This window comes from Carlito syrichta, unplaced genomic scaffold (assembly GCF_000164805.1).
Source record: "Carlito syrichta isolate Samal-C Ts95f unplaced genomic scaffold, Tarsius_syrichta-2.0.1 Scaffold302518, whole genome shotgun sequence".
Taxonomy (NCBI): domain Eukaryota; kingdom Metazoa; phylum Chordata; class Mammalia; order Primates; family Tarsiidae; genus Carlito; species Carlito syrichta.
In genome coordinates this window covers 1041637-1067169 of record NW_007246614.1, presented here as the reverse complement: position 1 = coordinate 1067169, position 25533 = coordinate 1041637, and the positions used below count along the sequence as shown (strand labels likewise).

General features: G+C 39.6%; 1 protein-coding gene across 2 annotated transcripts in view; it reads right to left on the bottom strand.

Annotated features, from left to right (window-relative positions):
• Positions 1–25533, bottom strand: part of ERG (ERG, ETS transcription factor) — a 295512-nt gene that overhangs the window by 218714 nt on the left and 51265 nt on the right. The window contains exon 2 of one of the 2 annotated variants that reach the window (XM_008056777.2): positions 328–429. The gene's annotated coding sequence lies outside the window, so the exon portion shown is untranslated. Of the gene's footprint in view, positions 1–327; positions 430–25533 lie in introns of those variants that run through there. The other variant, XM_008056781.2, reaches the window with a different exon arrangement.

Below are 25533 nucleotides of genomic sequence, written 5' to 3'. Positions count from 1 at the left end.
GGTCTCGAACCCGCGGGCTCAGGCAATCCACTCGCCTCAGCCTTCCAAAGTGCTGGGATTACAGGCTGAGCCACTGAGTCCGGCCGGCGGTGCACTTTATTACAGCAAATGCAGCAAATGGGGCATCTTCTCTGGAGGGGAGAGTCTAGGACATCAAGTGAAACCAATACAATTCCTCAAAGAACAGCAAAGGATCCAAGAAGAGGTCTCTGAAGATTTGGGACCACAAATACCAAATATTAAAGATAAAAAATATTTTCATATTCACATTTTTAAAAATGTTTTGACTAGAAAGGGTAGCATTATTTTTGTTTTGCTTTGTTTTACCTTGAATTGCCCTGGGTTCCACCATCTTTTTTCTTTGTGAGTCATTTGTCTTGCCTTTGGTCAACACAGCTTTTCTTGGGTCTTCAAAGATCTTGAAATAACCTGAATAAAAATTTAAGATTATTAAACCTTAGTGTTTTTTTCCAGATATTAATACCAAGGATCAACTGTACATGTAGTAACAAAGTCTATTTCCTAAACATTATTTTAAAATACCCTAAAAGGGGAAAGGACTTAAAATCCTTCTCTTTAAAAAAAAAAGAGGGGCAACATTCCTCTCCTCTGAGGGAAACTCAGTATTATGAAGCAAAAATTAGGAATGAAATAAATGCTGAGCCTGAACTGGCATACTGATGCATGCATATACTTTTGCAAAGAAAATATTTTGAAAATGTTTTCTTTTCCTTACGGCCCCCAGTTTTGGTAATGATTTCCCCAGATCATTCTTCTACACTTTTCTCTGCTCAAAACAGAGTAGCAAGATTAATAAAACATCCTGAGAACAACTAAATACTTGTTTTAGTCCTAGAAAAGAATGCCAGGAGGATCAGTATTTTTAAAAGATTAGAACATTACCAAATTTAAAAATATAGAAAGAAAAAGTATTTCTTAGAATATGCCTGTTAGCACAACTCTAAAATCCAGTCTCTCTCTTCCTCCTCCTCCTCCTTCTCCTCCTCCTCCTCCTCCTTCTTCTTGAGATATGGGAATTTTTGTATTTATGCAACTTTCCAAGTAAAATATTCAGTCTCAAAATATTATATAGTAGAATCCTCACAACATGACAAATTGCAAATGGCACTGGTTTCCGTTGAAAATATTTTTAAATTAGAAAAATGCCTTAAGTATTGCATCAAAATCAATATTTGTAATGGGCAAAATTATTTATAAATGGTTCCACCAGCCAGTTGACACTCCCACTCCTTTCAGGAGGCCCCAGTCAAATCCAGCCAAAGTCTTTGGGACCTGTGCATAGAGATATTTAATCTAAATTGCCCAAATGTCACAGCAAAGTATTTAAAAATATAGCATAATACACTTGGGGGAAAAAAACCAGGATACCAAGCCACATATATAACGTGATCTCAATATTGCAAAAAGAAAAAAAAATAATAGATGTTTTAAAAAAAGGGAAGGGAGGAAGAGGAGAATGACTTGAAGAAAGTCACCAAAATGCTAACAGAATGTTGCTGGATTTCCAATGTAAATGACAAGGGGTTCTTATTTTCTTCTTTTAAAAATATTTTTTTAATTTTATTTATTGTTTTGAGAAAAAATTTATACACTTATGTATAACTTGATGTTTTGAAATATGTATTATTGTGGGTTACAAATACATTGCCTCACATATCATTTTTTGTGATCAGAACACAAAATCTACTCTTGGCAATTTTCAAGAATTGTTATTAACTATAGTCGCCATGTTGTATAATAGATCTCTTGAATTACTTCCTCATGCCTAACTGGAATTTTGTGTCATTTGACCAACATCTCTCCAACCCACCTCATGATACTCAGCATCACTAATCATCAGGAAAATGGAAATGAAACCACAATATCACATCTGTTAGAATGCTACTATAGTCCAGACAAATGGCTCAAGCCTGTAATCCTAGTACTTTGGAAGGCCAAAGCAGAAGGCTTGCTTGAGCCCGAGAGTTCAAGACCAGCCTAGGCAACATAGCAAGATCTTTCTACCAAAAATAAAAACGGAAAAAAATTAGGCATAGTGGCACACTCCTGTTGTCCCAGCTACTCAGGAGGCTGAGGCAAGAGGATGGCCTGAGCCTAGAAGGTTGAGGCTGGAGTGAGCTTTGAATATGTCACTGCACTCCAGCCTAGGTAACAGAGTGAGACCCCTCACTATGCTGCCTAGGCTAGTCTTGAACTCCTGGGCTCAAGTAAGCCTCCAGCCTTGGTCTCCAAAAGTGCTAGTACTACAGGTTTGAACCACCTCACCCAGCCAATAGTAGCATTCCAACAGGTGTGATATTGTGGCTTAATTTGCATTTAAAAAAGAATGCTATTATCAAAAAGATGAATAAGTGTTGATGAGAAGAGAAAAGGGAATACCTGCACATTGTTAATGGGAATATAAGTTAGTACAACCATTATGGAAAACAGTCTGGAGATTCCTAAAAAATCAAAAATAGAAACACCATATAGTCCTTACTTCTAGGTCTATACCCAAAGGAAATAAAACCAGTATGTCAAAGAGCTATCTGCACTCCCATGTTAATTGCAGCATTATTCATGATAGCTAAGATATGGAATCAACCTAAACATTCATCAATAGATCCATAGATACCGAAATATATTATATGTACACAATGAAATACTAAGCCTTACAAAGGGGCAAGGATTCTGTACAAATGCATGTTTGTTACATGGACATACTGTGTAGAGGTGGGGATTGGGTCTCAGGGGGTCCTTTCCCCAAATAGCAAACATGGTACACCATAGGTAATTTCTGAACCCTAACCTCCCTCTTGACTTCCTCCTTTATTGGTGTGCCCAGTATCTATTAATTCTTTCTTTGTGACCATTTAACTTCCATATATGAGTGAGATCATGCAGTGTTCGGTTTTCTGTTTCTGAGTCAGTTCACTTAGGATGATCTCCAGCTCCATTCCTATTACTGCAGAGGACATGAATTTATTCTTTTTAATGGCTGCATATTATTTTCTTCTTTATAGTTTTGTGCATTTTCCAAACCAAGAATACTCATCTTAATAATCATGAAACAAAACTCCGAAATGATCACTTTACAATACTAAGCATGTCTTCACAGCGTTTTCTTCACTGTCATGTGTTACCTTCACCATTCAGTCATATAGAGGAGTTCTGGGTGGGGTGGCATGAAGGTCAACAGGAGGAGGGAGGGTGAAGGTAAATTTGATCGTGCTTTGCAAAACTGCGCAAATCCTGTGCTAACAAAGGTGTTTCCAAAACCCAAAGCCAATATTGATTATTGCTTGGTTAGATGTTTCCCGTGGACACGTAAGTGGTTAAAATAGCATCTAGTTTCCAATTGCTGGAAAGGGAATAAGAGTTTTAAAAGTATGAGCTAAGATTTCCTATACCATGCTATACTATAGTATGTTTTTGTGCCAAAACCTGTTCTAGGCTGAAAGAATAACTTGATTTATGGTTGTGACATCATTGGGTCTAATTTATAAACCCAGAATAGAGCCCAGAGAGGATTCTATTAAATATGTGCAATGGGTATTTTTAAGTTAGTGTTATTGCATTATTAATATTTCATTTATCCTGGGGGTATTTATCTGACAATGTAAATTATCCATAACACAGCTGAGAAGCCACAGAGCATCCAAAAAGATGTCACAAAGTGCAGGGAGAGAAGTTTTGTCAGGGAGAGACATGCTACCAGTCGTGTGAAGTAACAGCTGGCCTCACTAAAGTAAAAAAAGTCAGAAAATTATGCAAACCAGACTTAAGACCTCAAAATACACACCAGTTTGAAAACGTTAATCTGAGAGCAGCCTGTTTTTTCCCTTACTGCCCAACATACACGGCAAAGGCCTCTAACACATCTGGTTGTTCCCTTCTCCCTTAAAGGAAGAACTGCAATTTGCTTGAGTTTGCAACCCACCCTCCATGACCCAGGGAAGGTGACTTTGCTCCAACTCTGGTATAAATTCTAGCAGTGGGCACCCTTTGCTCCGACCACTGATTGGTTTAGGGAAGAGCACATGATCAAATTGTGGCCAATTCAACACTGGGGAAATGAGCCAGAGGACTTCTAGGAAAAATCTTGGCTGGCGAGGAAAGGTCATATGATTTCAGTCCTGTCTGTATGTCACTTGGGACTGTGGCAGCCATCTCACAGACTGTGAAAGGACTGTGAGAGGTCACCTGAGGACAAAATCGAAATCTGAGAAAAAATGAAGGAAATATTCTGGGTGGGGAAGATTAGGCATAATTAACTCTGAAGTCACCTCACCACCAGACTGCTTGTCATATCAGATACATTTTCCTTGTTAACTAAACCATTTTGATTTGGGTTTGTTGTTGTCATTGTTGTTGTTACCTTACTGGCAGTAAAAGTATCCTTTACCATCTATATCCATACTCACACAGACATGCTGGATATGCTCTTCAGCTCTAATTTAAACATAAAATGATCTGCTGGAAAATAGTTTGGCTCATAAATCTCCCTACTTCCAACACTGTATCTAAGAATCAGGAAATAAATATCACCATGATAAGTGACCAATCTCAATCTATCCATATGTTGGGTGACCAGATATTGGGTTGACATGGAACTTACTCTCAATAAACAATGGGTATGATGTGAAGGTTGTACTTTTAGTTAAGTTACTGATTGGAGGCAGAATGTAGTGACGGTCCTAAGAGAAAGATAAAAGAGGCAGCAATCCCATCTAGTGCCATGGAGTAGCAGTGCCTCTGCAGAGCAGTTATGTAAAGGGTACCTAGTATTTCAGTAAGTGGGAATAAGGAGAGGAGCATGAAAGGGAGAGAACATAAATGAGCAAAGATAAGAAGGTAGAAGAGTGTTCTCAGGAGTGGCATGCTGTAGGGAGTGTGTCTATAGAGTAGGGAGAGTCTTTCCTCTATATGTCTACACAGGACACTGAATATAAGCTCAGAAATGTTAGATAATCCCCGTCTCTAGAATTAAGAAGTTCCACTCGTTTTTGTCTCCTTTCATAATATAAACTCCAGGTGTCCTTCAAATTCATTTATTCATTAAATTGTTCATCCATCCATTCATCTAATTCGCCGACCCACACATCCATCCATTTATCCATCTCACACTGACTGAGTTCCCTCTGTGTGTCAGCCACTGAGCTAAGTGCCAACTAAAAATAGGCTTTGCTCATGAGTGAAGTCTTGGGGGAGAAACAGAGTTGTATAGAAACAATCACAAATACCAACTCCCCCGTTTCCCTACTTGAGCTCTGTGCCAGAGTGTAGGTTGGTGAGCATCAGAGTCAGCTGAAGAGCTTTCTGAAAATACAAATTCCTCTTCCTTTTTTACTAGGGAAGGATCTAAGAGGGCATGATACAGGCAGAAGAGGATTGAGTGAGAACAGTACCTAAAATACTCAGCAGACTGAAGGGAAAAAAGAAAACAGCCAAGAACACAAAGAGGAGAAGTCAGATAATTAGGAGGAAGCTAGGAAAGACCTTAGTCATGGAAACCAAGAGAGGACGTCCAGTAATACAGAAACAGCTCACAGTGTTCCATCTGCAGATAGATTAATGAACAGGAGAAAGTCATTTACCAACCACACACATTGAGAATAGATCCTGGATTTGTCAAGTTAAAATCTTTTTGTGTCCTCTAAAAATGTTGCAGTGGTGTGACAGGAGTAAGCCAGTTTCTAAATGGCTCAGTAGTGGAAAATCAGGATGATATCAAAAGGCAATGCAGGCTACTCACAAAAATTGAACAACAAAAACAGGGAGGAGGAGTAGCTCAAGGAAAAAGAGCTAATGCCTTCATCCAGTCAACATCTGAACACCTACTGTGTTCCAGAAATTGCCATTAGTTAAGGATGCAACAGTGCACAGGCTTAGTCCTGCCCTCAAAACATTTATGGTGGAGCAAAAAGAATATTTCTCTTATTTGTTTAGTCTGTTTGTTAGGTTGAGAAAAGCAGGTATGTTTATAGGCAAGATAAAGACAACTAGTGGAGTAGTAGAGATAGAGATTATGGAGACAGGAGAGCCAGGGACGGTCCAGTCTGGGGAGGAAGCAGAGGAAGGGCCCAGGTGCAAGGGCACAGTAGGGGTTCATCTCTGGTAGGAAGGTGGGACCCCGGTATCTTAGAGTGGTGTGCTGCTAGATGTTTAACAACCAGCTGTCTATAGGAAAACTGATTTGCAGCACTTGGTAGTTTCTGTGGAGTAAATATTCTCATCATGGCCAATTGCAAGGAACCCACTAGAGTTCCTGAATGCAGAGTTGGGAAGAGATGTGCAGAGCAGAGCTGGTTCTAGTAAACCCACAGGAGCTAGCTCTAGCTCAACTGTGCTCTAGAAGCCAAAGAGAGACAAAGGGAGCTGAAGCTATTGATAAGGAAACGGCACTCAGCAAAACTGCCAAGACCAGCATAGTCAGCTGCTCTCCTAGATGCTGAGTCCCTGTGATGAAAGTAAAAACTTTGGAGACAGAGGTACAAATCTGGAAATGTGGCATACCTGGGTGCTCTTAAATTGCTTCCATGTAAGCTCTTCTGCTTCTTGAACCTGGTTAGTACCTCAAAATGTATCTTTCATCAATCTGACACTGTGAGAGAGTATGTGTGTTTCCACTAAATCACTGTGCCACCAACTCTGCTATAACCTAGAACTCAGTGAGGCAATTCTTGGGCTTTTACAGAATTCCCTGAAATTTCTCCTTTTATTCTAAGTCATAGAAAAATGTCGATGAATAAAAGGGATTTTGCAGGGAAAAAACTGCAAGAGTCTCCATCAGTTGTGTCTGAGTCATGTAATGGCTGTGACTGTTTGCTTCTTCTAAGTCTTGTTAATGTGGTCTGGTTTTATTTCATTTTGGTTTGGGAGTTCGACCTTTTGCCATTGGGGATCAACCTGCATCCCCTGTGCTTTTTCCATTTATGTATGTATGTATGTATTTATTTATTTTTGTCAAGAGAAGGCAAAACAGAAACAGGCATTAACACACCTCTGTGCACTGGTTTGTAAAGCCCAAGGTGCTCTTGGACCCAAGTAAGTATTCAGGTTCCTTCTGTCCTCCTACACCTTGCCATTTCGCAAGTGAAAGCCCTCAAACTGATCTCAGAGCTGAAGAGGTAGCTACCAGATTTCCCAAAACAAAACACAGTGAAGCAAAACAGCACTATGTCCCTCAGTCTGGGACCATGATCTGCCTTGAGGCCCCCAGCACAGATGAAATATTTGAAAGAAAACAGGCTGCATTTGAAAGGTGGATGACATCAAGAAAGGAAAAGTTACTATAAATATGACTTCTCTTCCATCTTACATTGAGCCTTCTGTTCAAGAAAACACATTTACCAGGGATGTTTTTCCCCTTAAGATCAACTGGAAAAACAAATATTTAGTCATTTCATAACAGCAGACAACTGAAAAGCAAGTCACTGCTTAAATAAACATTATGTGTTTCTAAGAAAGTTCATCAAACACAATATATCTTTGTGAACAGAATCCTCAAGTCTGTTTTAGAAGTAAATTTGGCCTTCAAAATGAATTTTGTCAAATCTTAAAGGTAGCAAATGCATCAATAACCATCCTTGCAATGGGATCTGTTACATGCTTTCAAATTAACAATAAAAATTTAACAAAAACAAGCATAATCTTAATAATATGTAATTGCTTCTGAGGCGGTATATAAAACAATTCATTGCTATCTAATCAATAGTGTATTAATTTAATATTATAGATAAGAAAGGCAAAATTCCTGAGTGTGAATATAGATATAATATAATATAATATAGAATATAGATATAAATAGAACAAGAATAGCAACTTGCATTAAAAGAGAGGCCATGTGTAAGAGACCTCATTACAAAGCATCATTTTCTAGATGAAATTTCTTCTTTCATCATCACTGGGATACCTGTAGCACATGTCTTCATTTTGAATATAGTATAGAGAGGCAGAGAGAAAGAGGCTAAAGTCTTCTTATTAAAAATCAACTATCATTAAAGGCATACAGACAAAAGAAATATTTGCGATTCTTAAATTTCTATACTACACTATTGTTAAAACCAAAACAAGAAAACAAACAAACACAAAAATCCTTTCCAAATACTTAGAGAATATCTACAGGAAAATGTTTCCTTGTGCTTGTTAAGGTTGGAGAATTTCAAAGAACCTTGAAATCATCACAAAAGTAGTTCTATGCTCATTGGATTTGCCAAAACACTTTGGCATTCTGATGAGGGGTATTTAGCCACCAGAAGAACTAAAACCAGTTTTTCCATTTCTACAGAGTTTTGGCTGGTTTAAGAAGATTGCATAAAGATTGTCTCATTTGTATTGGACAGAGTCTGGAAATAAAAAAAAAAAAGTAAATCACCCTCACTATTTAAAATGAAAATAATGAATCCCACTACAGACACTCTTCCCTGATACTCAGGAAGAATGTTTATAGTGTGCCTCTGGCTTCACAGGTATGCACTGCATCCATACAGAATTTTCCATGTTCCATCATCAGTGAGTCATTCAACAAGGATGAACTGAGCACTCACCCCATGCAAAGAACTGTGTGGGCCATGTTGGACAGAAGAGATACAAGGTGTGTCTCTTGCTCCCCAAAAACCTACATGCCTTGCAGGAGAGAAAGCTTGTGGCTCAAAGTTTTATAATATAGAGTAGAAAACCACAGAGCTGCTCTGATAAGAAGCACTAGAAGAGTTCAGGGGAGAGAAAAGAGGGATTAAGCCCTGAGTGGGAGAATTTTCATCATTAAAAATAGGAAGAACTTCTATTGACATCAGAAAAGAGGACAACAGAGACAGAAAGAATAATTTAAGACAGACAATCAAGTGAAATATGCTTACAGAAAACTCATCTATGGGGGGGGTGATGCAACTACTTCCTCATGTGAAGATGAAATGAAATCCGATAATAAAAGCCCTCTGTTGACAGTATTAAAATGCTTTAAAAAAAAGTCATCCTTACCATCTCCTGAGGGGCTTGAAGAGGGCTTTTCAGAGCAGGTAAGAGCGGAGGGTTTTGGACAATGACCTGGAACAGAGGGCGTGGAGAAAGGGTGTGAAGTTCAGCAGAAGTTCCAGAAAAATTAAGAAGTGGAAGAACCCAAAGCAAAAAGGAGATAGTAGGCAAGTTTATTGGATTATGAAGGTTTGTGTGGATCACAAAGAACCAGACCAAGATAACAGGGAGAGCTTGGAATTCCAGGCTATGATGTTTGAACCTTGCTCTGAGAATAACTGCTGAAGTTTTTGAGCATCTGTGGAGTGAAGTTTCCCCAAGAGGCTATAGAGAAGATTCATGAGGCAGAGGACAAGCAGGGATGGGCAGAGGCAGGGAGGCCAGTGCCGAGGCAGCTACTGTGATCCAACCCAAGGTAGTAAAGACAGGGCAGCCTTGGAATGAGAGAGTCAGGATGACAGCAAGAAGAAACATCAGAACCTGGTGGACAATTAGGTACAGAGATCAGGGGAAGAGAGAAGGAAGAGGAAAAGGGGAGAAGAGGGGCAAGTAAGTTTTGATGAAGATGGGGAGTTCTGTTTCAGCCCCAAGAACGAACAATTGTGCCCATGAGGTGAGTCAAGGTGAACAAAAGCTCTGGAGCTTTGCACAGTCAGAGTCTAGGACTTAGACTTCTGCTGGGGCCACCTCAGTGCAGAAGCTGGGCAGAAGACTGGTGTTGAGGTATTCTGAACTTAAAGAAGAACAAGAGTTTCCAGAACCAGTGAGGTGGGGGACCAAGATGGAGACTGTGTGAGAGTGTAGAGGGATGCAAAGAGCTTCTCAGTAAAATGGGTAAGAAGGCGTCCCCTGGAGGGCAGAGGCTTCCTGAAGGAGAGAATCTCACAGGCTGTCTCTGGCTTCCCACACACTTGCCTGGTAAACCAACAAACTGCTAAAAGATTCTTTCTTTGCTTGACATTTCATTGAGTTTTCAATTTGCAGCATTCATGAGGTACAACTATAAGGCTTATTCAGCATTTTTTTCCTCTTGCTGGGAAAAGTGCTACTAAGTACCAGAATTTTCATTGTTGGCCAGACCCTCTGAAATCTGACTAGGTTTTGCAGAAGTTCCAGAAAAATAAAGAAGTGGGAGAGCCTAAGGCAGGAGGGAGGCGGGGTCCTCTCCCAGAGACAGGTCATGCCCCCTTTCTCAAAACAAGTTGGGGGTGGTCTCTTTTTATCGAAGATAGAGCATCTTAAGGTTTTGTAAAAAAACAAAGGCACTGTGAGCCGAATGAACCCAACAAAGTCACTGCTGTTTTCCTATGTGGTAGTACCGGCTTGTTTATCAGTGCAAGGTGTAGAGTGTAGAGTTTTGTTTTGTTTGTAGCATTAGTCATCATGCTTGCAAGGTGATTATCACTATCCTGATTTCTCAGAAAGCTGAAGTTTGCAAGGCTGACAGATCTGGTAAGTGGACAAACAGGGATTTGAATCAGGATTTAAACCTAGACTCTATTACTGTGAGCCATAACTGTCTCCTGAGTGCAGGAAAAGTCATCCACTGGTTCAACAGCAGAGAAAGCAACACAACAGGAATTTTCTTTGTGTCATTTGTACCATGGAGCGCTCCCTCATGATCCAGTGATACTCATTCACAGTTAAAACTCAGAGAGAGTGGAAAGAAGTAACTTTGTAAGCCAAGTTCATTACACTTGGATTAATTACTTGACAGAACTAACTTGTCTGCACTAATGTCAAAAATCCATATATATAGATATACAAGGGGGACACCCCAAAACACAGAATTTATTTATAAAAAATTGTTTATTTATTCTTACATGTTTACGTTTCATTCTCCATTTGATGTCTTACACCTATCAAAACACTTTTTCCACTGCTCAAAACAGGTTTTGAGCTTGTCAATTTTGATGACTTATGGTGCTTTTGCCATTTTTGTTTCACCTCTTCCACATTGGCAAAATATTTTCCTTTGAGAATTTTTTTCATCCAGGGAAACAAAAAAAAGTTGCTTAGGCTGAGATATGGTAATAGGGAGGGTGGGGCATGGGAGGACAGGCTGTTTTTGGTCAAAATACTGAACACTCAACACAGTGGGCAGGATAAATTGGAAGAGATGTGTGCAATTGGCTATTCTTTACCAACACTGAAAAGAGAGACTAGAGTTGATCAAAGGAGACCAGAGACCCGGCATTCCTTTACAGAAAGTTTCAGAAGGTTGTGCAGGGCCTCCAGGGGGAGATAGGAAAGAGAGGCTTGGACAGGGACATTCCCATGCACTCATAAGCCACCCATAATGAAATGGGTGAACACACTGAAAGAATCTCCAAAAAAAAAAAGTTCACTGAAAAAATGATTCACTGAAGTTGAACACAGTCTCTCAGAACAATGCTAGCTGGTACACTGATGGGTTCCTAGAACACTAACCTAGTGGATACAGGAAATCTATCCTCCAAAAGATTCCTACAGGAAATCTATCCTCCAAAAGATAATTCCTATTTTGGGGGGGATCCATCCTTATATTATGTGTATGCAAGCTTACCTTTGTTTTAATGCCTTTCAGTTTCTCTGGAGAATCCCTTAGTTTACTGGAAATCTCTGAAATGCTAAATTTTGGCAATCTATGAATTAGCTTCTGAAAATCCCCCCCAGTCAAGAGGGCCTTCTTAAGAAAGCTGAAGAATATTGTTGACTTTAGGCTAAGCTGGAAGTGGTTTCTCTCCCAGAAAGGGCTGCCCTCACCATGTTGCAGATATGGTATGGACAAACCCCAAGAAGACTCAGAAACCACAATATCCCTCCCACTTGACCATATCCATCAGCATTTACTGAAAACAAAAGCAGCCTCCCCCAAGCAAAAGGCACTGAGACTCTGAGTCTCAGTAGAAAATCTGAGTAGACATCAACTTACCAGGGTGCGTCCTGATCAAGGGGCACTCAGCTGTTCTCTTTAGCACTATCATTTGTGTGTGTGTGGGGGGGGGGTTGTTGCTTTGGTTTTTGAGGGTTTTTTATTTTTGCTAATTAAAAATTTTTTGTAGGAATGGTCTCTTGCTATTTGCTCAGGCTGGTCTCAAACTCCTGGCCTCAAGCAATCCTCCTGCCTTGGCCTCCCAAAGAGCTAGGACAGCAAGCTTGAGACATCATACACCACTATTATCTTTATTTTTTCTTCTTGCCTGCTTCTCACTCTGGAGACCTTTCCTTGTAAGTAGAGATAATTGCCGGCCTGCCTTATAAACTTCAGACTTGCCAGTTCACAGTTATATAAACCAGTTTCTTAAAATAAGTCTCATTATATCTATCCATTTATTTACCTATATCTATGTATACATATATACCTATAGTAATATACACATATGTACATAGATATAGATAGACATGAGATTCATTTTAAGACATTGATTTATCTATCTATATATCTATATATACATATACCAGGGTGCCAAAAAAGTATACAAATTTTAAGAGATGTTATCTATAAATTACTTTTAGTTCACCATAGTCAGAAGTGTCTGGACACTGACGATAACCACTTTGAGTACCTCTTGTAATTGCAGAAGTTAAACATGACTTGTATTCATCTTTTGTTATCAGTATATATTGGGTATTACAATTTTAACACAGTTTTTTCCTTTCTTAAAATGTGTACACATTTTTTGGCATCCTCTATATGCATAGTTCATTTTATATATTTATCTCTATATATCTACATACATATATATATACATGTGCTATATGTATATCTATGGATATATATAGAGAGAGATCTATAATAAGATTTATTTTAAGAAACGGAATATATGGAGAGATACTATATCTATACGTATATATACTTGTACATATATACATATATATGTGTATATACATTCTGTATATATGCAGATATTTACACATATATGCATGCATATCTATATATACACACATATGTGTATATGTGTGTGTGTATATATATATGTGTGTGTGTATATATATATATATATATATATATATCTGTCCTACTGATCTGCTTTTCTGAAGAACTCTGGTTGATACTCTTGCATTAACTAGTTGTTGGTTGTAGGTTGGCCCAGGACCTTGGACAGGGCAATCATCATCAGTTGGCACATCCCAAAGAAGGTTGATGGCTGAGGCATCCTCCAGACATACTCCCAGCACTGAGGAAATAAGCCCTCCCTTCCTGAGTGGGGGCCAGGCAGCACAGTCCATAGCCCAAGCCAAATGGAAACATTGAATATACACAGTTAATTTACCAGAATTGCTAATGAAACCCAGAATAATAAAGTCATATTATTTACAGATTATGTGATATGATTAACAATTACAATCACTTGACTTACAGTCAATAACATGGGAAAGAACTTAGAGATCATTAGCAAGTACAAAACAATCCAGCAAAAATTGACATCATCAGTTGTTCAAGGTATGTGGAGGTGAGCCTCAGTGGATACAGTGTCCTTGTGCTCCCCAGATGGAGCTGAGGAAAATTTTGACCCTGGGCCATTCACTTCCTTTACATATAGGAAGGACTGTGAGTCTGACCCTTCCCTAGCATAGGAAGAAGGAGAGCCTCACTCTAAAATCCACCCATATTCTCTCGTAAGCCCAAGCCTTGAGTCCCTGCCAGGTTGCACAGGTGATCTCTAAACATGTGATGCATGAACCACCTGCATCAGAATCTCTGGACCCCACTCATCACTCCAGGAGTCAGACTGCAGCTGGTCTATGAGGCTGGCCCAGTGGAACCTGCAGAGAAGGTCAGATGCGTGGAGGAGCAGGAAGTAGTTGTAACCAGGAGGCCAGCCTGCTCTGCTAATGATCACTCATGTGGCCCTGAATGAGTCCACCTTCTTCGAGTTTTAGTTTACTAATCTGGAAAACAGAGAATAAGTGAAAGAAATACCAGGCACAGGACTGATAAGTCGCAAATGCCATGTACATAGCAATGCAAGGTGGGACGTTTCCCACCATTGGCTAAGGCTCAAGACTGAGAGCATGGGGTGGTAGGTGTTCACACCCGTCAAAAAAGGAAGCCAGCACATCTATGCACAACTCTCTAAAGAGTGAGCCTCCTGAACCCCCCCCAAAAAACAGCATCAAGTTCCACCCTTCTGCCTCTCCCACCTCAAGTGTATGTGTGTCGGATGCAGATCAATGTTGAACAGCCAGCTCCCAGAGTCAGTCTGTAGGATTTGCTGTTTTCTGCATAGCGTACAAACACTCTCATATTTCAGTCGACCAAGAGAGGAGTTGGAAGAGACGTGTGCAATCAGCTATTACACACTGACACTGAAAGGGGAGACTAGAGCTGATCAAAGGAGACCAGAGACCTGGCATTCCTTCAGAGAGTTTCAGAAGGCTGTGCAGGGCCTCCTGGAGTAGATAGGAAAGAGGCTTGGATAGTGACACTCTCATGTATGCACGGAAATACCATGCTTGAGAGGCTTTCAAAGAACTATAGAGGTTGCCTCAAAGGCGTCCCCTAGGGTTCTGAGCTGCCAGGGGCTGGTGACTGACTTCCAGATGGAGAAGCTGTTAGAGAGGTACCTGGGAATAGGTGACAAGAAGGGGCCATGGTGGGGGCATGCCGAGCTTCCATCAATAGCTAGGCAAGATACTTAAGCACGCTTTTGTGCCCGGGGACCCACCGAATGTTGCTGTACTTGCAGGGATGAATCAACCTGACAGAAAGAGGCTGGAGGTGGACCAAGGGTGTAGCCAGGGGTAGGGTACCATAAGCAGACAAATATGGGGGGGTATCACCATGCCATGGAGAGAGCTGTAGGGTGATGTCACTACAAGAACCTGCAGGACCCTACCAATTCACTTCATGAACCAGCGTCAGCATTTAAACCTCAGCTTCACAAAGGGGATTCTGATGCCAAATCAAAAGGCACGATCAAGTTAACCTTGTCCTCTTTCTTCCTGTTCCAACTCTGGAGGAACAGAAGCATAGACCAATGGCAAGAAAGAGCGGAAGCCCAAGCCTCTACTCTTTCTCCACTCTGGGAACAGCCATGGCCCCAGAGGAGCCAATTCTGAGATCCTGAGACAGGCTCCAGATGCAAAGAATCTTTAAACAGGATGGAAAACTGACTTTTAAGAATTAGACTTCTCTGTATTTCTCAATGCTTGAAGATTAGACTATGTGTCAGTATTTGGAAGTGATGGGGCAAGGTTGGCACTGAGAAGACTTGGAATAGGGCTGGATGTTATTAGACTTGAGCCATGGAGCTTACAGAAATAAAGTTGTCCCCACATTATACCCTACTGTGTCCAGCTTAGTCAACAAACAAAGAAACCCAGTTTCTCGGATGTCTGGTGCATGGCCCTGGCAGGAATACCTGTCACAAAGCCATAGAGAAGTAGGTTGGTGTCACAAGCAATCAAACCAAGAGTTAGCAACAGCCCACCCAGTCTCCACAAGAGCTGGGAAAACAAGAAGCAAAAAAAGTGAGCTGTGGGGCCCAAGGTCAGGAACAGAGCCAAGAATTCTACAAGAGTGAGAGTATCAGACAGACAAACACCAAGTGACAAAACGGTCTTGAAATGGTCAGTGATCCAAGCCAGCTTTTACGCCAACCCCCCACCCCCACTCACCCTGAATTTGGCTCACCTGGAGCTGAAGGCAATCAGTAAAAACACCATGCTGTGAGAACAGCTGGGCACCAAGGCCATTTTGGCAACCTCAGAATCAGAAGCATTTGCCTATAGAACAGTGGCTGGAGGAAGCGACCAGCTTTATGTAGATGTTAAAGTCATAGCTGGATTCCCATTTTCTCTCTAAGGCAGGATAGGTGAGACAGAAAATGTCCTTTGAAGGATAGGAGTCAGGACAGCCTAGTGTCTTGGGGGTCCTTGCCCACTCTACCAGAATATAATGAACCAGCCCCCAGAATATAATGAAAAGGTGAAGTGACCCCACCCTATGTGGCAGTCCCTCTCATGCTGGGACTGTGGGACCCAACATTGCATCCATCTTGTCAATCATATTAATCACTCCTCTTTCCTCTTAAGATGGATAACAGGCTGGTACAGGAGTTCCATTGTATTTGACCAGAAACCACACTAATAGAAAATAAGGATGAAATTATATAACTAGTTGAAAGCACAATTACACAATCAAGGCACATTTATGGCTTAAATATGCCAAGAGGTTGCTTTGTTTTGTTTCTCTGTTTATGTTTTAATTTTTTGGACAACCAATAACCATATACATAGAGCATCTCCTGTAAGTCAGTCACAGAGGCATCCACTTGAGACTACAGATAATTTCTAAACTCGGCTATAGCTCCTTAAAAACGAAGGCAGGCCTGGGATTTCCAGCCTACCCATGTGTCTAACCCCACCTGGAAATCCTTGGCTCCACAATTCTAATAGTGATGGTTGTCACTATTAGGTTTTCTTCCTCTCTTGTTATTGCAATTGGGTTTACAAGGAGCAAATACCAACTATAGTCGCCACCTCTGCCCACTGGACACAGAGTTTTGTTGTTGGGACCAACAGACATCATCAGATGTAGGGGACCACTGGAATCTAGAACTGAAAGGCTAGCTGACAGTCAGCAGGACCCCTTCCCCACCAACTCAAATAACAAAGTCTAAAACACAACAGCAATATCAGGCAGGAATCCAACCTCACGTTTAACTGACACCAGTTATGGAAATCCCAACTGAAGACTCAGTTGTAAACTGTGGTCCCAAAACATCTACAGAGCTTTGCAAAATCTCCTTAGGTTTCTTTAAAGTCAATACATTTGGCAGCTAGGCAACGTACTGAGTTGATTTTGAGACAATCCAGCACCATATGACTGAAATAGACATGATCGGTAAGAAAAAAATCATATGGAGAAGTAGAAAAATAGGGAGATAAATAAACATGTACTTTAAGTTTTCACTGTCAAAGGCTAACCAGAGAAACCAGGATAGAGATGAGATGAAACTGGAATCACTACTAAGCGTTGTTCCCATAGAACAAGAATTTCCCTCATTTTAATTTTTATATTACTTGATTTCCTGAGTTTCTCATTTCCTTGGCATTTTCTCATGAGCACATAATTCTGAGCACTCATTCTCATATTTCCATATGCCAGCTTTTTCAGTCACCACCTTGATTTAATCAGAGGATAAGTTCTCCCCTAGACAGTAATAGAAGCAACTTAATTTTTAAAATTTATTTATTTATTTATTTATTTTTGAGGCAGGGTCTTGCTCCGTTGCCCAGGCTGAGTGCAGTGGTATGACCATAGCTCACTTCAGCTTGGAACTCTTGGGCTCAAGTGGCCTTCCTGCCTCAGACTCTCAAGTAGTTGGGACTGCAGGCACATGCCATCGTGCCTGGTTATTTTTGTATAGAGATGGAATCTCACTACATTGCCCAGCATGGTCTTGAACTCCTGACCTCAAGTGATCATCCCACCTTGGCCTCCTAAGGTGGTGGGGTTATAGATGTGAGCCACCATGCCTGGCCTAGAAGCAGCTTTAAAATAAATGTATTGACATAAAAAAAAAAATTAAAAACAAAGTGAGATAAAAGATTAGCAAGCACATATTTAAAAGGAGAATATCTTATAAATAATAATTCTGAGCTACTTTCATTGTCATTCTGGATGTTTTTATTCCCATTCTTTGAATGTGGCATAAACTCCTACTTCTTGAATTCATCTGTTTTTAACTTTTGACACTTTCACTGCAAACACAGGAACTTTAAGAAAGAAAAAAAAAGCCAAAACAGTTGTACAAACATCAGGCATTCAAAAATCAAATGATTTTTGATAAATGTTGACTTTAATGGGGGTGGTATGGTAAGGAATGGAAAATCCTCCCTCATCCCTAAAAATGCATCTACATTTCATAAATAGCAGCACAGAGCAACAACCCTGTGGAAGTCATGCTTAATAACACATTAATTTGTGAGCTTTTAAATTTTTTTTTCATTTGTCTCTCAAGCATTTTTGAGAAAATCTTTGAACACCTAACAGCGGAATTACACTTCATGTTAAACTCCTTTAAGCAGCTGGAGGTTTTGTGAATAAAACACATGAGCTTTTCACACCCAGAACGCTAAGAGCTGCTGGAAGTCCTCAAAAAATAACGATTCCAGTGGGTATAAATTTCCTTCTGAGAAGCAAAGGGCAAACCACATCAAAAAATTTATTGAGGAGCTTCCTGCCTTGACTCAGAACAGGTTAACCTAGCCATGGTCCAGCCTGAAGCACAATCACCAGCAAAGCAGGGGATCTCAAATGTATCTCAGGCAAGAACTCAGGCAAGAAAACATTTAAAATCCTGCACATTTCTCTGATGAGTAGTGAGGCTGAGCACTTTCCATGGCCTTAATGGCAGCATGGATTCAACTGGAGACCATCATACCAAGTGAACTATCACAGAAAAGAATGACTGAATACCACATGTTCTCACTCACAAGTGGGCCCTGATCACTGGTCACATGAGCACAAGGGTAGGATGTTGGACACTGCTGGGGAAGGGAGGGAGAAGAGGGAGGTACATGGCAACATGCTGAGTACCTGGTCCACTATCAGAGGAAGAGAGGACCAGCTCATAGCCCAAATGTCACCTGCATACAACCTACTTATGTAGTAAATCCTCACTCACACCCTACAGCTCTAAAACGAAATATATTTTTTTAAAATCCTCTGCAGCACCAATGTGTGATGAATATTCAATGACTTCAAATTGAGCCAGTTCACAAATGTTAAACTTTTCATTTAACTCATGGTCTCCTAATTATAACTTTTCTTTCAGATGTCACCTCTGCCATGTGAAGAACTATGAAACACGTCTCATATCCTGACCAAATTCCTTTTCTTCAAAAATATGAATAGCAATGATGTCAAGGTCTCCAGCAATAGGCCATATTTGAACATTTTTTAGGGCTTTCAGTCAAAGTCCTATTAAAATAAACATAAAAATCTGGCCACCCATTGGTGTTTCTTGCTCTGGTAGCTGCATGGAGGAACTCCATCTATGTGGAGAAGCAGTGGATTTGGGGCCCATCATTTGAAACACCAACTTTCTCACCAGTTCTATTGAATGAATCAGCTATTTTGCAAGCAAAATCGAAAATCAGCATCAATAAGTCTCTCAGGGTACCGTCCAGTCCAGGGGAACCCACAATTTCATTCTTAGATGAGGAAAGGCTCCTGATGAGTTTTCAATAATCTTTGGGGAAATAAGGGGAAAGTGGAAGAACAGTAATTTTTTTTTTTTGAGTCAGAGTCTCAACTCTGTTGCCCAGGCTGGAGTGCAATGGCATGCTTACAGCCACTGCAGCCTTGACCTGCTAGCTCAGGCAATCTTTCCGCCTCAGCCTTCCAAGTAGCTGGAACTACAGGCGCACACTACCATATCCAGCTCATTTTTTATTTATTGTAGAGATGAGGTCTCACCAAGTTGCCCAGCCTGGTCTCGAACCCTCGAGTTCAGGCAATCCTCTCGTCTTGGCCTCCCAAACTGCTGGGATTATAGGCTTGAGCCACCATGCCTGATTAGAACAGTAATTTTATTCATAAAGCTACATTAACACAATTGAAGGAACTTTCTTCCAAGATTATTATGTTCCTTGGAGAGAGAGAGAGAGAGAGAGTATGTGTGTGTGTGTGTGTGTGTGTATGTGTGTTAAAATGTCCTTGATTTGCTGAAATGCTGATGCAATTAGAGAATCATTGTGGTTTTTTTTCCTTTTTCAATGCCTTTATTTAACAAAACAAATTGGCAATCCTATTTTTGTCCTTTTTGAAATTTTACAAGTTTTATATCTTAATAGTAAGTCTCTATTCTAAAATATCCACAAAATTATGAGTTTTATTGGATACCTAAAAACATTATTATGAAATAAATAGAAGAAAATGCAGAATATTATATATGGTATGATTACAACCAGAAAAAGCAATACACAAATGTAATGCAAATGAAGATAGCTGCATGAGGATGATATGGGACAATTTTGAATTTTCTTTTAACTCTTTTTTATTTTTGAGCTGGAGTCTCACAATGTCACCCTGGCTGGAATGAGTGGTACGCTCATGGCCACCACAGCCTCGACCTGCTGGACTTAGGTGATCCTTCTACCTCAATCTTCCAAGTAGCTGGAGCTACAGACATGCTCCACCACACCTGGCTACTTTTAATTTTTTTTTAGCTTTTTAAATTTTTTTTAGTTGGAGTCTCATTCTGTTTGTTGCTCAGGTAGGAATGCAGTGGCACATTCATGGCTACTGCAGTGTCAATCTTCTGGGCTCAGGTGATCCTTCCGCCTCAGCCTTCCAAGTAACTGGAACTACAGGCATGTGCCACCACATCTGGCTAATTTTTCTTGATTTGTTGTAGAGATGAGGTCTCGCCAAGTTGCCCAGGCTGATCTTGAACCCCTGGGCTCAAGCAATCCTCTCACCTCAGCCTAAAAATGTCTTTTCAGGTTGGGCACAGTGGCTCATGCCTGTAATCCCAGCACTTTGGGAGGCCAAGATGGGAAGATCACTTGAGCCCAAGAGTTTAAGAGCAGCCTGGGCAACACAGTGAGACTTCATCTCTATAAAAAAAAATGCAAAAATTAGTCAGGTATGGATGTGTCCCAGCTTCTTAGGAGGCTGAAGGGGAAGAGTTGCTTGAGCCCAGGAGTTCAATGCTGCAGTGAGCTGTGATCATGCACTGCAGTCTGAGTGATAGAGTCAGACCCCAACTCAAAATAATAATAATAATAATAATTTGTTTTCAATGTTCCTACAGCATTTTCCATTAAATTAAAAGAAGATTCAAGTAAATACATGTTTTTAGAATGAATAGATTAAAAAATTACCTACCTAAGCATACACATTTTTCTCATTATGGCCATTATAGCAGTATATCTTTCCAAAAATATTCAAATAAATGTTAGCTCTTTTATCACCTTTATAATTTACACACTATATTATTTGTTGTATCCTACCAAAGTACTAATCCAATCCACATATTCATATTAGGTCCTGAAGAATGATCTCAGCCATTCTCAAAGAACTTTCTCTGATGATAAGGTCAGTTTGAATAAGAGCAATTTTTTTTTTTTTGGTTGGAGTCTCATGCCATCACCTATGCTGGAATGCAGTAGCACATTCATTGCCACTGCAGCCTCAACCTGCTGGGCTCAGGTGATCCTTACACCTCTGCCTCTCAAGTAGTTGGAACTACAGGCAAGTATCACCATGCCTGGCTAATTTTTTTTACTTATTGTAGAGAGGAGGTCTCACCAAGTTGCCCAGGCTGGTCTCGAAAAGAGCAATTTTTATATTTTCATGTGATTTCTATTAGACTCATCCCACTTCAAGATTTACAATCCATTTGTTCTCTTGTTGGGATTCTGAAATGGTAACCAAACCTATTACAGACCCTCTCTTTCTTTCCAACTTCCAACTGAAGATTCTGCTGTGGTTCACCTTAGCACACTCTTCAGTATTTATTAGATAAAATATTTTTCTCCATCTGTCTTTCCTTACAACTTCCACATAGTCGTAGGCTCATTCTCATGCTGACTTTTCAGTTTCACCTACAAAATGAAAGCCCTGAGTTTTATTTTCTCCCTCTCCACTTCTGTCCACTTTTTATACTATCAGATAACTGTCTATACTACCCCAATGCTTTCAGTGCCAATCACAGAAAGTTATATGAAGAAAATGAGGTTGGAGTGGTGCAGTATCCATCATCATCCAAGTCTTTTTAAAAAGAGATTTATCTTACTGAGTGCCCGTGCATCACTAGAAGTACAATAAATATTCTTTATAAAAGGCAGCCTGAAGTCACCATGACAGACTCACCTGAGACAATCAGGCTCTATTCCAATTACAAACACATTGACATGCTACAGAAGATCTAACCATTGATCTCCACTCTATACCTGAAAAAGAATATGTGTGGTGTGTGTGTGTGTGTGTGTGTGTGTGTGTGTGTAATACTCATAGCCAAGGACAAAAATAAGAAAAATAAATTATATCCATAGCCAAAAGCAAAATAAAAAAAAGAAATCCCCCAAGGTCCAGAATCAAAGAAGGAAAATAAAACAAGAGTGGTAAGTTCTAGCTGAACAGTAGGGACTTGGACCACAGATATGAATGGGGACCCCAAAAAACCAAAATTAATTAATTTATTTAAAAATGTGTACTTATTCTTACATATCTAAAATTCAGTCACCTTCAAAAAGTACCCTCCATTTGATACAATACACCTGTCAAGACACTTTTTCCACCGCTCAAAACAGTTTTGAATTCGTCAATTTTGATGCCTTTTAGTGCTTCTGCCATTTTTTTGTTTTACCTCTTCCAAATCGGCAAAATGTTCCCTTTGAAGACTTTTTTCATTTGGGGAAACAAAAAAAATCGCTCAGGGTGAGATCTGGTGAAAAAATGGAGAGCAGGGCATGGGAATCATGCCGTTTTTGGTCAAAAATTGCTAAAACACGCAGCGCAGTGTGGGCAGGTGCACTCAATCACCCATCATGAAATAGGCAAATACGTTGAAAACCTCTCCAAAAAAACTCACTGAAGCCAAACGCAGCCTTTTACAACAATGCTAGATGGTACAACAATTGCAATGGGTTCCCAGAACACTTACATAGCAGAAGAAGCCTGTACTACAAGGGGCCTGCCCTTCAAAAGATAATTCTGGGGTTTTTTGGGCCCCGCTTGTATAGTCCTAAGGACTGTGGGTAGAGTTCTAAGGCCCAAGCAGCGATCAAAAGCAGTTTATGGCTCATTGTAAGCAGAAGAGCAGAGAATGGGACCCTTTCTGTGTGTTTAAGGCCACGTACAGAAAAAATATATATAAAGTCATCTATGTGAAATAAAAACTACATGTCTATTACCCATGTATGTACCAGCCTGGGTAGTTGGTAGATGATTGATTAATAGATGATATATAGATAGATAGGCAGATAGATAGATAAATGATAGATGATAGACAGATTAATGATAGATGATGTTGATGAAGATAGAGAGATAGATAGATAGATAGATAGATAGATAGATAGGTAGATAGATAGATAGATAGATAGATAGATAGATAGATAGATAGATAATAAACTGATTCATGACCATCAAAATCCCCAGAGCTCTGACAGAAGCAAACACAAAACCTACTCTGAAGAGACACTTTCATGACTTTGGTTATAGAAGAAAAATCCTCATTAAAGATAAGTTCATAAGCAATATTACAAAAATATGAAGAAAAAAACCAAAATGAGATTTCAATAAATGTAAGAGATAAAAAAAAAAAATTGAAGATTAGCACCCCAAACAGTATGGATAAAAGATCAAGCCAAAAGCATTTAAAAATTACTTTTAAAAAAAAAACTGAAACTAAATTGAAAAGCAGCACAGTATAAGCCAATAACTGACCATGCTGAAATAATTGAAGACATCTTCCAGAAACAAAAAATATTAATAGACTATTTTAAAAATCAGTTATTCAAGCCGGGCTCGGTGGCTCAGCCTGTAATCCTGCGTCTTTGGAAGGCTGAGGTGAGTGAATTGCCTGAGCCCGTGGGTTCGAGACCCGCCTGGGCAGCGAGACCTCATCTCTACAATAAATCAAAAAAATCAGCCGGGCATGGTAGCGCATGCCTGTAATTCCGGCTACGTGGAAGGCTGAGGCGGAGGGATCGCGGGAGCCCAGCAGGTCGAGGTTGCGGTGGCCAGGAGCGGCCACTGCATTCCAGTCTGGGCGGCAGAGTGAGGCTCCGACTCAAAAAAAAAAAAAAGATACAGTTGAGGAGAAATAATAACCAGATTTGAGGAGAAAAAAATGAGACTCTGGAATTTTTTAAAAGTGGCCTTAGCAAAATAAATATTATTAAATCCACATCGAGTCATATCATGATAAAACATCAAAGGCAAAGAGAAAGTATTAAAGGTGACCAGAGAACAGAATAGAGATTATCTACAAAAGAAATAATTTGATGGATTACAAGAGTTCCCATCAGCAACGCTAGATGCCAGAAGGCAATAAAATAATGCCTTCAAAGTGCTGAGAGAAAATAACTGGTATCCTAAAATTTTATGTCGGGCAAAATTATCATTCAAAAATGAGGGTAAATTGAAGAAATGTTGAGGAAAAGATTAAAAGATTTTACTACTCATAGATATTTCATTCAAGGACTACCAGAGTGTAACTTCAATAAGAAAGAAATCAAACCCAGAAAGAAAAAAAGAAAGAAATTCAAGAAGCAAAAGTAAACAAAGAAAATTAGTAAATTGATAAATCTAGTTAAGCATTGATATTACACAATTAAAATATCCTAGTAATGCTTAATTTTAAAAGATTTTTAAAATAAAAATAGAACTAAAGAATCAGGAAACAATAATGTGAGAGATGAGGGGCTCAGAATCAGGGAGCCTTGTATCATTTGGAAAGTAGGCAAAGACAATGCTTAACTTTAGACTTTGTTAAGTGAAGAATAGTTGAAAAATTGCAGTAAGAGCCCACACAGACTAAAATTAGAATGTATACATTTCAAAAACAGTAGATGGGAAGAGAAGGAACAAATAAATTTGACAAAGTCAAAAAAGAAGTAAAAATGAGAAGCACAGAGTAAGTAAACACTATTAACTAAAAATATATTTTGTAATTATATTATAAATATACAATAGGTAAATTAATCTCACTTGTCAAAACATAAATATTCTCAGTCGGGTTGATTTTAAAATTCCATATATACCCTGATTACAAGAGACATATTTAAACCATAAATAAACAAAAAAGATTAACTTAAATTTATTGAAAAAATATGCCTGATATATGAAGCAGTTTAGCTACTAATAACAAAAGCTGGAGTGGCAATTTTACTATCAGGAAAAAGTAGACTTTAGGACAAAAGTATTTATTAGGGATAAAGATGGGCAATACTTAAAGATAAATAGCACTAATTCAGCAAGAAGCTATAGAAATCTAGAAGTTTTGTGCTCCAAACAATAAAGCCTCAAAATATACAAGTAAAAATTAACAGAATTATAAACAGAAATAAAAATAACTTTGATTAGAGAGAGAAATGATCACTTTCTCCAAAACAGCTAGATTAAGCAGATAAAGAATTAGACACTGGTTCTCAGAGGAAGCTCTGAGATACTGTATTTGTTACCTAACATTTGGTGTCTAGGACCTAAAGTTGAGAATGTGGAAGAGCCTGAGGCCCTGCATTCTGCATATAGACATGAATCCCTGGGAGACTTGAGCTTATTAAGAGGTTAAAATGGCCTTAGTCTGTTCCTGCTGCAATTAAAAAGAAAAACCTTAGTAATTTACAAACAACAGAAATTTATTTCCTGTAGTTGCAGAGGCTGCAAAGTCCAAGATCAAGGCATGAGCAGATTTGGTGTCTGCTGAGAGCCCAATCCCCATAGATGAAGCAATCTAGGTGTCTTCACATGAGGACCAAAAAAAGGGTGGGGGGACAAACTTTCTTCCTCATTCCCTTTATTAAAGGCACTGATCCTGCTGGGTATGGTGGCTCATGCCTGTAATTCCAGCACTTTGGGAGGCAGAGATGAAAACATTGCCTGAGCCCAGGGGT